General features: G+C 43.2%; 1 long non-coding RNA gene across 1 annotated transcript; it reads left to right on the plus strand.

Moving 5' to 3' along the window:
- Positions 1-362: 362 nt before the first annotated feature.
- LOC122457927 lies at positions 363-12,410 on the plus strand. Its single transcript, XR_006277678.1, has 3 exons — positions 363-2,537; positions 11,871-11,876; positions 12,400-12,410. It is a non-coding gene; the product is annotated as an uncharacterized LOC122457927 (long non-coding RNA).
- Positions 12,411-13,467: the final 1,057 nt, after the last annotated feature.

Below are 13,467 nucleotides of genomic sequence, written 5' to 3' on the forward strand. Positions count from 1 at the left end.
CATGTGCTCAGGGTTTGGCTGATTGCCATGTTTGGGGTCAGGAGGGAGTTTTCCTCCAGGGCAGATTGGAGAGGCCCTGGAGGGTTTTTTTGCCTTCCTTTGTAGCATGGGGCATGGTTGACTGGAGGGAGGCTTCTCTGCTCCCTCGAAGTTTTGAACCATGATTTGAGGACTTCAATAGCTCAGACATGGGTGAGGTTTTTCATAGGAGTGGGTGGGTGACATTCTGTGGCCTGCGCTGTGCAGGAGGTCGGACTAGATGATCAGCGTGGTCCCTTCTGACCTTAGTATCTATGAATCTAAGTACTCCTTTTCTTTTTGCGAATACAGACTAACACGGCTACTACTCTGAAACCAGGGTAATAGGATGACTCAATTATATTTGTGTTGGGATATAGGAATGTTTGTTTCCTTTGCTCTTCATAGAATCCACTCTCTCATGCATACTGCATTTCTCTTCTCTTGGCCCATCTCTAACACCCTGTTGCTTTCAAGTGCTCCTCTGCTGAGCCTCCCAAAAACTAGCATATACAAATCAGCTCTAACTCAAGCCCCTCCTATTGGGATTTCAGTGAGACTTACTGCTCCAGGGCATTTTATTCCACTTGCCTACCCAACAATGCTTAATAATTTCTGAACACCCTTTGGTTTTATATGATTTGACCTGCAGCTGGAAAGGGCAGCTGAGAAATACTGTTGTTTAAACAAATATAGCTCAATGAATTGTGCCTTACTAATTTTGATTGTCTGAAATCTCCAGATGTGTATTGGGAATGAAAGAATCATAATAGCAAAGGTGCTCTAGCAAATCTAGAGACCTTGGTTTTTATAAACTCAAAGAAGAGCATTTGTCTGAGATCTAGAGGCCTTAGGATATTAAGTAAGATTGTTTTCCAAAAAGTGTATAATTTCTTAGTTTCAATAGGACTTTTAGCTGAAAAAATTCAAAGAATGGGTTGTTCTCTACATAAGAAAATAATGAGTAAAATGTCTATGTATGGGCATGACTGTATAGGAATTAATTTTGCGTAGAAGCTTGTGTCCATTGTGAAAGTGGCTGAAAATATATTGCAGAGGGTTTTGTAAAAGGAAATAACCACAGTGCTGAAATAAGCAGTGTAAGAAAATGCCATTGAAGAGATGAAAAGCTATGAAATGAAATGAAAAGAAAAATGGAGTGGGGAAAAAAAGACTAATACTACCGTAACCTTGAAAGTACAGAATCCATTTTATATCTGTACATAAAGGCCATCCCTTCCAATAGAAAGAAAAAATGGACTGAACCTTTTCTGCACTTAAATGCACAAAGCTTTAACAGTTAAAAACAGATGCGTTCCTTATTCCAGTCTCTCTATTGTATCCCATCTCCAAAGCCCACCTATGGATAGGCTGCAGAAGTGTATTCGTTGTCTGACTTCCTTTCCCTTCCCAGATCCATGTGGCATTTTTGGGGGATCCTCTGTAAGACCATGAATTCTACTATTCTCATGCACTGTAAAATAAAATATGAGAATATTAGGTCACTTTAAAAAAAATTGTCTCCTAAAGAAAGAACTTTAAATAATATTTCTTTGCAAAGGATTCCTGTGAAATCCTTTATATGAGAGCATAGGTCCTAGCTTGTATGTAAAGAATACCAGTGATGCCCAGTAAACTATGTACACTTACATTAGTTTAATATTCCCAAGTGTACTAAATCTAATCTACTTGATTGTGAGGTACTGCTTCTTCTTAATAATAATTTGTTTGACAGTAATGTCTAGTGGCTCAAACTGAAAACCGGGACCCATTGTGCTAAATGCTGTACACATACATAAGAAACGCATCCATGCCACAGTCTAAGTAGACAAGGTTGGAGGCAGGAAGCATTATCATTATCATCATCATCCTGTTTACAGACGGGGACTTGAGACAAACATATTGTGACTTGCCAAGGTCACACAGAAAATCTGTTATAGAAGTGGGACCTGAACCCAAACCTCCTGAGTCCCAGTCCAGGTACCTAACCACATGACTGACCTAGTATCTTGTGACTGCCACTGACATAACAAATACAAGCAAAAAACCCCTATAATGTAAAACAAGTATATTTATGCATCCCTACTGTATGAAACAAGTGTCTTCCTCCTTTCCTAACTTAGCCAGAAGAGGGCACTACAATGCTAAGGCTGTTTTTTAGGGGGTTTTGTTTTTTTGTTTTTGTTTTTTTGCGTGGAGTGCTTCCGAGAGCTGGCTGCCTTGTCCAAGGTATTATCTTTAATCCTTGCAAAGCCAGAGGGAGGTGAGGCCGCTGAGCCCCATGCAGGATAAGGCCCTGTATACATGCACCATGTCCTGCAAACTATATGGAGAATAATATTGTGTATTATGCTTCTTGAAACAAGATTTTTCAGGTATTTGATGATGAGAAAGATGAAGTGATGAAAACGTGATATCCTTTTGCAAATGAGATGAAGATTTCTAATAACCTCCCCCCTTGGGATTTGAATTCACTGTCCTGGAAACCCAGAAACTTTATCCATTAGGCTACACAATCTGTATTATCTGCTGGATTGAAACCAAGGTGTAAAATTAACCACCGGAGAGCTCTCCTATTGTTCCCTGACTGCAATGCTAACATATGGGAAAAAATAATTGAAAAAGTCAATAGTATGGGACATTGAGTACAAGCAAAGCCTGTTCCCTCATTCATACCAAGATGTACCTGTATGTACGATCTCATGTCAATCAGACTTGCTTTTGGTTCTTGTCAAAAAATAAAAGGGCGGGGACGTGGGGATGAGAAGAATTTCCCTATGTTTAGATATACCTATCTTCACAAGAAGGGGATCTCATTGAGACAGTTTGCAAGTGTTGGGAGTGCATAACGGTGTGTGGAAATGCCAAAATAATTGTTTTATTGCTTGGCACGGGCAGGAGAATAGCTTGGCTTGGTCCTGTGAAAACAGTAACAATAGTCTGGTAGTGCGCTCTGTCTATCTTGGTCCAGATCACTAATGTGATTCTCAATAAAAGCACCCCTTAAAACATAAATCTGGACTTAACCAGTCCTAAAAGGTCATTGCTTATTGGCTACAAAAAATGTTTTAAAAACTGCCCCAATACGCATCTGTCCAGGAAACTAGAGAGGCTCCATCTGAGATTTCCTTCTAGTCTATTTGGTACTGTACTAAGCATAAATTTTAAAATTTGCCTAGATACACATTTATCCAATAGACTGGAGTGATTTCAAATTGGTTATTCAAGTGTTTTTTAATTAAAAAAAATCCTATCTAATTATATGCATTTGCCCAAGAGATGGGAACAGCTGCAAAGGAGCCAGTCTGATTTCTCTGATAAATAGTCTGCATTTTATTTATTTAAGTGCTCATAAAATGTGCCAGACTGAAAGCCCTAGAGAATCAAATCCTCTATTTATAGACAGAACAGGTAGAGAGCAGGCAGCCACACTTCTGGCTTCCCCACACTGCCCTTCAAAATGCTTCAGATCCGACGAGAGGCTCCACTTAGCTTAAGGCTAAAGGGGCATCTCTCCCAGAAATGGGGAGGATTGCAGATTGACAATGGACTATATCTGGGAGCAAAGAGAGCAGAAAAAGAGGAATAAGGGAGAAAAACCAGCATAGCTTGGAGGAGGGAAAGAGGGCAGACAAGAGAGGATGGGGGTTACAATAAAGAATGAATGAGAGGGAAGGAGATGCTCATCAATCTGAGAGGCAATGTGGTCTGTTACCTAGTGCACTAGACTGGGACTCAGGAGACCAGGCCTCTACTCAAAGCTCTGCCCCTGACCTCATGTCTGTCTGATTTTGGACAAATTTTGGTGCCTCTGTTTCCCCTTCTACTCTTTTTCTACTCTGTGGAAAAACGAATCCCATATACTTTTTTTGTTTTCATTGGCTTGCTTAGAATTCCAGGTTACTAGTAGAAAATTATTATATTTTACCATCTGTCATTATCTTTTTCAAAAGAACAAAAAATAAAGGGACTGTAAAGGACAAACCACAGCCTATTTACAAATATGAAATTCATTGCATTAAGTGAAAAAAGAAGGAACATTTGGGGCCATATTTTCAGACATCATCTCTGCTTTACCTGCTTATGCTGGCAAGCTTGTCCATGCACTTACAACATATGTGCACATAGCATTTTATCTGCATGTGGCGATGCAGTAGTTGGATTAGTAGGCATTTTATTGGCACATGCAAGTGTATGTGGATTTACAAACAGGAATGTGCAAAACTGCATGTAGAAAATTAGAGGGCTTTTTAAATTTAATTTAGAGGTGGGATTTTTAACAGTGCTCAGTGTTAACTGAACTCTGGTCCCATTATAGTCACCATTACCTTCAGTACAGTGGAAGTGGAGTTAGTCTAGCACTGAGTACTCTTGCCCATAAAGAGTGACAAGTTCACCCTTATAAAATCAAGGTGAGAAGTCAATGGCAGTTTCTACATTAACGTCAATGGAAGCAGGATTTCCCTCATGGTCCGTCGGTCGCACCGTTATGCTTGTATTTCCTTTCTCCGTTTTGGTGCCAGTTTAGTATGGAATGTTTTCTTTAACTCTGAATTGCTTAGATTCCACTAATACCACTGTGGGCAGGTGGTAGGTTCACTCAAAATATAACAGGAACATGGTGTTAAAGCTGGTTTCAAAATTTCACATTTTTAAATTTTTCAGTTGAGGGGGGAATGGGACAAATTTTCCACAGAAAGGTCTCTGTTTTGCCTATTAGTCAATGTAAAGAAGGAGGATCAGCAGGTAGCCCTAGGAGGAGGGTTGAACATAACAGTTCAGTTCCAGCCTAGGAGCTGTGGCGAAGCATCAAGTCAAGATCTAGTAACTACCAGTGCAGGGGGAAAAGGGAATGTTGCAGCTGTGACAGATTGGCAATTTCCAACAATATCCTGGACAAACCTCACTAGATAAACTTAATTCAATACAATTTAACTTCAAGTATTTTAGGAGTTTGTTGTGTATTAAAAATGCAAAGTTCATATATTATTGTGGGGTTGTATGTAACTTCTCTAGAGTAGAGACATGGCTGGTGTAAGCCTTTGGAAAGGTTATGAGCTTCAAAGGACAATTGTTAACAATGTACCAGCCAGTTAAGTGGGGTTCCTAAGAAATACCTGGGGGGAGGTGAATACAAATTATCACCTCCAGTTATGCAAATATCCAACCTTAGGAAGCATTGCACTGAGGAGGGGACCCGTGTCTGGCTGGTTGCCTATTTATGTCTCTGCAGATCAAAGACCCCAATTGTATAAAGGAGTGACTGTGGGCCAAGCCATTTATGAACTGGTACCAGAGAACAACCCCAGTATAGGGTTTGAAGGACTGACCACCTCTCAGAGCCCTTGTTGGACTTGTAGGGGTGATTTCTGGTTATCTGTGTTTAGGTCCTTTTATTGTTTTAGTGTTTTCTCTGTAATGCTTTCACCTTAAGAATAAATGTGCTTGTTTAGGAAAAGCTGTGTGGTATCTTGTAACTCTGGGCAATTATGCTGTTTGTAGCCTCTGAGTAGAAAAGCAAAACTGGCCTACTGAGTCAGTCTGTCTTGGTGGGGTCTTCACAGAGTAGGCAGGGAACCATGCAGCCTGGAAAACCCTCAGTCAGTCAGGAGAGAGACAGAGGGTCTCTGCCTAAGAGACATGACAGGTGAAAAGCCCTTGCTGGACCATGAGACGGAATTTTATACAGGTGCCATTGCCCTGAACTGTGACAGCAGCATTACGCCATACAGATCCCAAATGGATGGATTCACCAGATGAGCTTTAAAAGAGCAGTGGAAAGGTCAAGGGTGCTACCCAATGAAACAACTGGATAATACCTACAGGCAGTTTACATTAATTGCTAATGGATTATTTTAGAAACTGACTGGGTGCCAGCCTCATTGCTTCTGAGGATGTAAATGTTCAAGGCAAATTAGTCAGTGTTTTTGTGCATTTTGTTTGCTTGCAAGAAAAATGCAGAGTGTGGATTTTTTTAAACTTAGAAGTTGAACTTGGTGCTCATAAAAATGAGGATAGTAACATTTGCTTCCCAATGAAGCGTTGTACAAACGAGGCAGAAAATCTGCATAATTCTCTGCGCAGCTTTGCCAATGCACCTCGACGTTGGCTTGCAAACGTCTTTGTTAGTTCAGTTGAGGTCTCTGAAATGATGATTTTAAATCATGCCAAATTTTGTAGCACTTTACCATTCAACCTATCTCCCCAGTATGTAAATGGTACGTCTGTTACTAAACCCATCCGTGGCCACAGTGCTTCAGGTTAAGGTGTACTGTAGTTAAGGTTTGCCTTGTGTTTGCTTCAGGCTATAACCTGACAGACAAAACTCCATCTGTGAATTTTTTTTTTCATCAAATGCAGAACTGTTCATTTTGGCAAATAAGAGACCCCTAATGTGAACTCTCCTCTTTCAACATTATCATGAGTAAACAATAACAATTAGCATTCTGAAGGAGTTCTGATTTGATGCAACTTTAGTTCAAATATCCAAGAGTGCTTTGGTACCTAACACCTGTCTCTCCAATGTCACTAGCTGGCTGAAAAGTGGCTGTAGGGCTAGCACTTGGCCTGCAGCAATCCAACACTAGACATAGCATGAAAGGCTGAGGGGTATGGCCACAGTCCAGAAGCCCCGTTCCTAGGACAGAAGAACAGCTAGTAAAGATCCCTCCAGTTGAGTCCACTTTGCCCCAAGAGCACATTCACAGCCAAAAAAAAAAAAGTAGAGTCTGTCTGGCCATTTTGAGAGGGAATGACGCAGATGGTGAAGATTAGCTATTCAGGACCGGATTGAAGAGCAGCATCAACATCAGAGGAGCCTGAAGAGCCTCCAGTCTCAAGGTCAGTAGTGGGAGGGTGAAGAAACAAATGCCAGCCACAAGGTACCCCCACCCAAAGGAATTTTTTATTGTGTTGTTTTGATGGAAGAGGGAATCTGGGTGGGGGTTGGTGTGAGGGTGGGGAGAAGGCTACAGAATGCAGAAAATAAGAGTGGGACAGAGGCAAATGTCTACAAGTCATGCTTGCCCTGAGTGAAAACCTCAAGAAGAAATGGTGATTTGGGCTTTCACAGCACAGGCAAGAAACAAGCAGGCAAGAAAAAGCATTTTCATCTGGAGGGGCTGGGTGGGGGCGATGGGATGGGAACACTGGAATATGTGAAAGCCATTGAGGAGTGAGCAGGGAGGGAACTTAATGACTGTTATTGGACATGTGTTTTGAGAGAGAGAGAGGATTAGATCTTTTTGAAAACAAAACAAGTACGTTCTCTCCATTTTTGGAGTGGCAGACCAATATGGCTCTTCCTATGTATCTGTTTAATACTATTAGTGTGCAAATTATTTCAATACTTTATATGATTGTTTATTTTAATAGTACTACAGTAGTATCTAGGAGTCTTAACTAGGACTGGGGTCCATTGTGCTAGGCGCTGTACATACACAGAGTAAGGGAGAATGGCTGCCCTCAAAGAGTTAACAATTTAAATCAGTAGTCCCCAAACTGTGGGGTGCACCCCCTGGAAGGGTATGGAGGAATGTTGGGGGGCACAGAAGGGCCTGGGCCAGCCCCATGGGGGGGCAGGGAGGGAGCACCAGCGAGTCCTGCTCTGGCTTCACTCCCAATAATGGCCCCACTCCTAGCCCCAGACCTGCCCCCAGCTGTCGCCCCAGCCTCAGCCCCCTTATCCCTGTCCATACACTCCCCCTCCCCCACCCAAAAGCCATGGCCCCACTCCCAACCCCAGGTCCTGTGGTGGGGGGACAGTCAGGGTCGTGGGGGATGTGATGTGAAAATTGGGGGGCTAAATAGACAAGACAGACAAAGGGCTGGATAGGAGGGATGTGCACACAGAGCGAACAATGGGATGGTCAGCAAATGTCATGTTGGTGCTGCCATTTTTTTAATGTTGTAGATGGGAGTATTGTTTAGTGAATCCATATCTGAAGAAAAAAATATTTGGCAAACAGTATGTCTCATGGCCCACTGTAATGACAGGCGCTAGAATACATGTATTTGCCCTGGGATCCCTACCTTTGAATTTCCAGACTTTCCTGAGTATTAAGTTAGAACAATAACATTCCAGTCATGTAGACTTCTGCACTGTACCTACTTAACTGGTGTACAGATCCATACAATCCAGTCTGGAAAAACAGCTGCTATCTAGTTCTAGTGTTTAAATCTATGTGCATTACATTTGTGATTATGAAAAAAGAAATGGCAGCAAATATCACTTTCCATCAGAGGATTTCAAAGAATGCGACAACATTATTGAATTAAGCTTCACAATATCCATGTGAGGCAGGGAAGCATTATTATCCTGGATAGGGAAACTGAGGCACAAAGATTAAGTGACTTGCTTAAGGTCAGCAGAGCTAGGAATAGAACTCATATTTCTTGCCTGCCATTCTTGTGGTTTAACCACAGTGAAATAACAAAATGTTGCTCTGTACATTTTCAGTGATGTGACTGATAGAGTAGTTGCTCTTTTTCTCATTTTTGTTTTTATCGCCCTTTAGAAGAGAGAGGTTCCCATGCATTCCTGGTACCCGCTGTGCCAATATAATTACACAGCACTGCATCTGTTATAATGACCCCTCCTTTCTCACACTCTGTTTTTACAGGTGCCTTCCTTTTTCCTAATGAACATGAACATACACTGCATAGACTATGACCTTCCTCCATGTCATCCTACTACTGTTCTGGGGGTGGAAGCTCTTTGCTGCTTATCTCTTCTGAACTCATTCAAGTTCTTTTTCATTACTTAGTTCATCTTTATTCTTTTCACTGTAGCATAGGTTTCTTTTCTTGTCTTTTCTTTCTTTTTTTTAAAGCATTTCATTCCTTTTTTTAAGGAATGAATCCCAGAAAACAAGCCTGCTAAAGCATTCTCTCATCTGTTCTGCCTCTCTTCAGCAATGCCATTTGGAATAAAAATACCTCCTATTAAAATGAAAGGAGACACTGGGAAAGAATGCAGGCTGTTAAATACAATGTGTTGTTGGGAAGTCTGAGAGACTTCCCATACTTAGGAGAGCTATAGCAGCCCTGGAATGCCTGCAGTAATACTTCCTAAAACATGTCTTCTCCTGTGGGCTGGCCAGAGAATTTAAACCCCTTTCCCCCTATTATAAGAGGCAGTTTTCCCAAGTCGCCAGCATGTGGGAATGTTGCAGTGTGAGAAAATAACTTCCCAGTGATGAGTGTGTTCGTTGCTTCCCAGATAAGTTGGAGTGATTAATCAGAATATGTTTCATTGTTTTTCTTTTTATCACCGAGCACTGTTAATGTAATTGCCAAAGAGCAAATGCTAGCCTGCACTATTCATTCAGTCTGCTGAGGAGCTAAATGGATTTTTCTCATGTCAGCATGAGGTGTTCAGGAGTGCTGCCACTGCCCTGCTCTCCCAGAAGAGGTGGTGGCAACAAGTAGGGGTTGTAAATGTAATATGAGCCAGAAGCCAATGTGCTGGTGACACGTCTTCTGCATTGCTGTGATACCAACCTGTTCACTGGGGCCAGAGTTTTCAGAACGGCTCAGCACCCACTAACTGGGCCAGATTTTGCAGGCATTCAGCTCCCATTTAAGGACCACCTCAGTAAGGACCTGTTCCAATGCCCACTGACATCAGTAGGAGTCTTTCCATAGCCTTCAACTACCTTCAGGGGCCAGCCTTTCTAAAAGGCTCAGCAGCACCTGACATGATGAGCCCCATGATAATCTGACTATAAGTGTCACAATGGGAGTTCCTAGGTGCTGAACACTTGGGAAAATCAGCCCATATTTGGATGCCTGTGTGAGAGTTGAGCTCTTTGAAAATATTGTCTCAGTTATGGGTGTTGGGCAGTTGAAAATCCGGTCCTGAGCTGTTTTGAAAATGTGGCCCTACATGCTACCTAATTAAATCCGCTTTGATGTCATTGAACAAGATGGAAAGTATGCAGCGAACTTTTATGGTCAGAGACAGAGTTCCTAAAGCCCCTTCATAAAATCCACACTTACAGGCATAGATGAGTCACCAAAATAAACTAAGCACTAGCAAACTAAGAGTATATGTGATAGCAAGGCCACCTCCCATTAGATTGGAAGGGGTTAAGATGGCCAGGCAGGCCAATTAACTCCACAGCTGCACCGGGAGGGGGAACCAGTGAGCAGAGAATTGATTGAAAGCAGATTCACCTGGGCAGGAGCATGCGGGGCCTATAGAGCCATGAAGCTGGCAACAGACGGGCTACTAGCAAAGGCTGCAGCCACTCTCTGGAAGAAGGGTTTGGAGCTGGTACACCTAGAGAAAGGAGGGGAACCAGGAGATGTAGGAAGGAGCAATAAGGGCTGCGGGAAAGCAGGTCAGAGTTCCTGGACGGGAACCCAGAGTGGTGGGTGAGCCCATGTTCCCCTACTGGGCAGTGTCAGAGAAGACTGCCTGAGATGGTTTGTATGGAAGGGTTTTGGGTAATCCCTGGACGGGAAAACCACAAAATGACCCGGTCGGAGGGCCAAATCACAAAGAGGAGGCTGCGGTATCTGGGGCAAGATGGGATGGATGAAGACACTGCCAGAAGAGGGTGCAATGCCTGGCAGAGCTAATCCCTAGGACAGCCAGGAGGAGGTACCACCTGTGGGGAGTGGACACTCTGTCACAGTGTAGATGTACTGAGCTGGAAGGTGTAAATTCCAGCTCAAGGAGACTTACCCACGATGCTAGTGCTGATCAAGTTAGCTCACTACGAACAGAGATTATAATCTAGTCCAAGTCTACAGGTACATACTCGGGGCGCTTGCCATTAATGCTGCTCGCATTGCCACAGCTACGTCTGTTTTAGAGATCTAGCTCAATCCATGCTAGTGTCAGCGGTACATCTCCTCAAACTGGAATTTACACCTTCCAGCTCTCGGATAGACCTACTCTAAAGGGGTTAATATCTACAAATGCTACCCACATCGTGCACCCTATGACTTAGGGAAGATGAGCCAAAATAAGTCAAGTACCGATGAACAGTGTCCAACACTTTTAGCAGTTCAATAGAACACACAAATATACATCTCTTCAAAATCAGACAGTTCATTAAAGAAATGTTGAGAGCAGAAAATGAAAGTGATATTTCAAATTGGAACTCTTTTGCTGAGCAAATAAGTAGTGCAAGTGTAGGTCATTCTCCTCTGTTTCTATTTGTTCCTTCCCTCATGACTTAAAATCGAGGCCAAATTCTTTCCTCAACAATTCTTAAGAAGTCAGTAGGTTGTACTATGTAACTTGGGCAAGAATTTGGCTCCTGGTCTCTAAGCTTCTTTTCCTGTTTCCAGAGTATGTTTTATTATGTCCTTTCCCCATTTGCACCTGTCTAACTCAGCTTGTATTTCCAGATCTGCTTCCTACAGTTCAACCTTTTTTGATGCTATTGCTGCTGTTTCATTGATACAATGCTGATCACCAACACAAAACACCCCTGTTTTCAGCTCCAGAAAAAACATTACTAGATGGTGGCTTTTTGAAATGAAAAGACAAGAGTCTGATTAATTGCAAAAGCATCTGCAGTGACAGCATCTTTCTGAAACCCAACCAGGTATTGAGAACTGTGTATAAACTAATGTGGTTTTCCCCATACCTTGACACTTGTGGAGCCTCTTAATGCTCAAGTCACTGAGGTTAATGATACTGTGATGGTAACAGATGTATTTTATAATGGTAATTGTATTGATCTTGGCACACATAGGCCAAAAGAACAGCACTTTTCTATCGAGTTGACGGAGAGTTGGCATGCCTTATGTTCCACATTAACACAAGGTAATAGAGTCACAGAATATGCAAAATCAATAGTTCTCATTGTAGGAGATACTGTTTCCAGTTGAATGAGTGGTTTGTTGTCTGATATGGATTAACATGCCAGGTCTCACTGACCTGGAACTTGAGTGTCTTTTAGAGTCCCAGCTCTGCTTAACTAATAATACATCCCTGCTTTACTCAAAGCACGCAACAAGTCAGAGAAGGGAGTGGAGGTTTTTCAGAGCTCTGGGAATGTCAAAGATGCCAGACAAAAGAATGTACTACTTGTGCAAGGTGACAGATTGTCTTCTCTAGAAACTAATGATGGGCCTAAGCCAAAAACTAGACTCCATAGCCAAAGTGCCTCAAGGATCAGAAGTATACATTTTAGCCAATCTCTATTTGAAATTGAAGTTCCCCATTTATCCACAGACAGGGCTAGATTAACGCAGGGGCTTTAGGGGCTGCAGCCCAGGGCCTCGGGTTAAGGGGGGGGCCCAGAAAAATAAATCCATAATTTATACACAATTCAGTGGTCACCAACCCATTGATCGTGATCGACTGGTCGATCCTGGAGCCTCTGCCAGTCGACTGCGATCTCCAGGCTGCTAAAAGTCCAGCGATGCAGCAGGGCTGAGGCAGGCTGCCTGCATGCCGTGGCCTCGCACCGCTCCCGGAAGCAGACAGCTGCTGGCACGTCTCTGCGGCCCCAGCAGAGGTGGAAGGGGAGGAGGATCTGCGTGCTGCCCCCACCCCCAGCACCATCCCCGCAGCTCCCGTTGGCCAGAAACTGGCCAATGGGAGCTGCAGGGGTGGCGCTTGTGGGCTTGGGCAGTGCACGGAGACTGTCCCCCCCAGGTGCATGCAGAGACATGCCACCAGTCGGCCACTTCCGGGAGTGACATGGGGCTATGGCAGCAGCCCTGCTGTGCTGCTGGCAGGGAGCTGCCAGTGGTAAGTACCTCCTGGCCGAAGCCTGCATCTCGCACTCCCTGTTGCCTCCCAACCCTCTGCCCCAGGTCAGAATCCCCTCCTGCACCCAAACTCCCTCCCAGACCCTGCACCCTTCACCCTCCCCTGCATCCCAATACTCTGCCCCAGCCTGGACCCCTCTCCTACACCCAAACTCCCTCCCAGAAAGAAACTAGTATAACAGCTGTTCTAAGGTAAGAAGTAGGCTATTTTGAATTAACTTAACTATATTTTACATGTTTTAAGACTGAAATGTAACCACAGAATGGCTTTATGTTAATTAAAAGGCAAGTTTAGTGTAGCGTTAATAGCCTCAATGCCATAATTGTGATCATTTTGTTTTAAATTAGGAAAAAGACTTGTATACAGGTGCCCCACAAAATCTAATAGCCCAGGGTCCACAGGAGAGTTAATCCGGCCCTATCTACAGAGCAGGTAAAGCACAGCCATCAGTAGCGTCAATAATGCAAGCTTCCCCACCTTACTCTGTCACTGTGCTTTTTTACTCTGCTCTGGTGAAATCCAGCTGTATTGGGATGAACAGGTAGTTCATTCATGAATGCCCATTCAGTCACTGAAGCCTTTTGCTGAAATTGTCAAGGAAGGGGCAAATTTTGTTGGTGGTTTTGTGATGTAGACACCTGCCCACTGGAAACTGGATTTATTTCATATCAGACATTGAACCACAATCAGACAGCAATGACTTTTGCACCTTA

Source organism: Dermochelys coriacea, chromosome 1 (assembly GCF_009764565.3).
Source record: "Dermochelys coriacea isolate rDerCor1 chromosome 1, rDerCor1.pri.v4, whole genome shotgun sequence".
Classification (NCBI taxonomy): Eukaryota; Metazoa; Chordata; order Testudines; family Dermochelyidae; genus Dermochelys; species Dermochelys coriacea.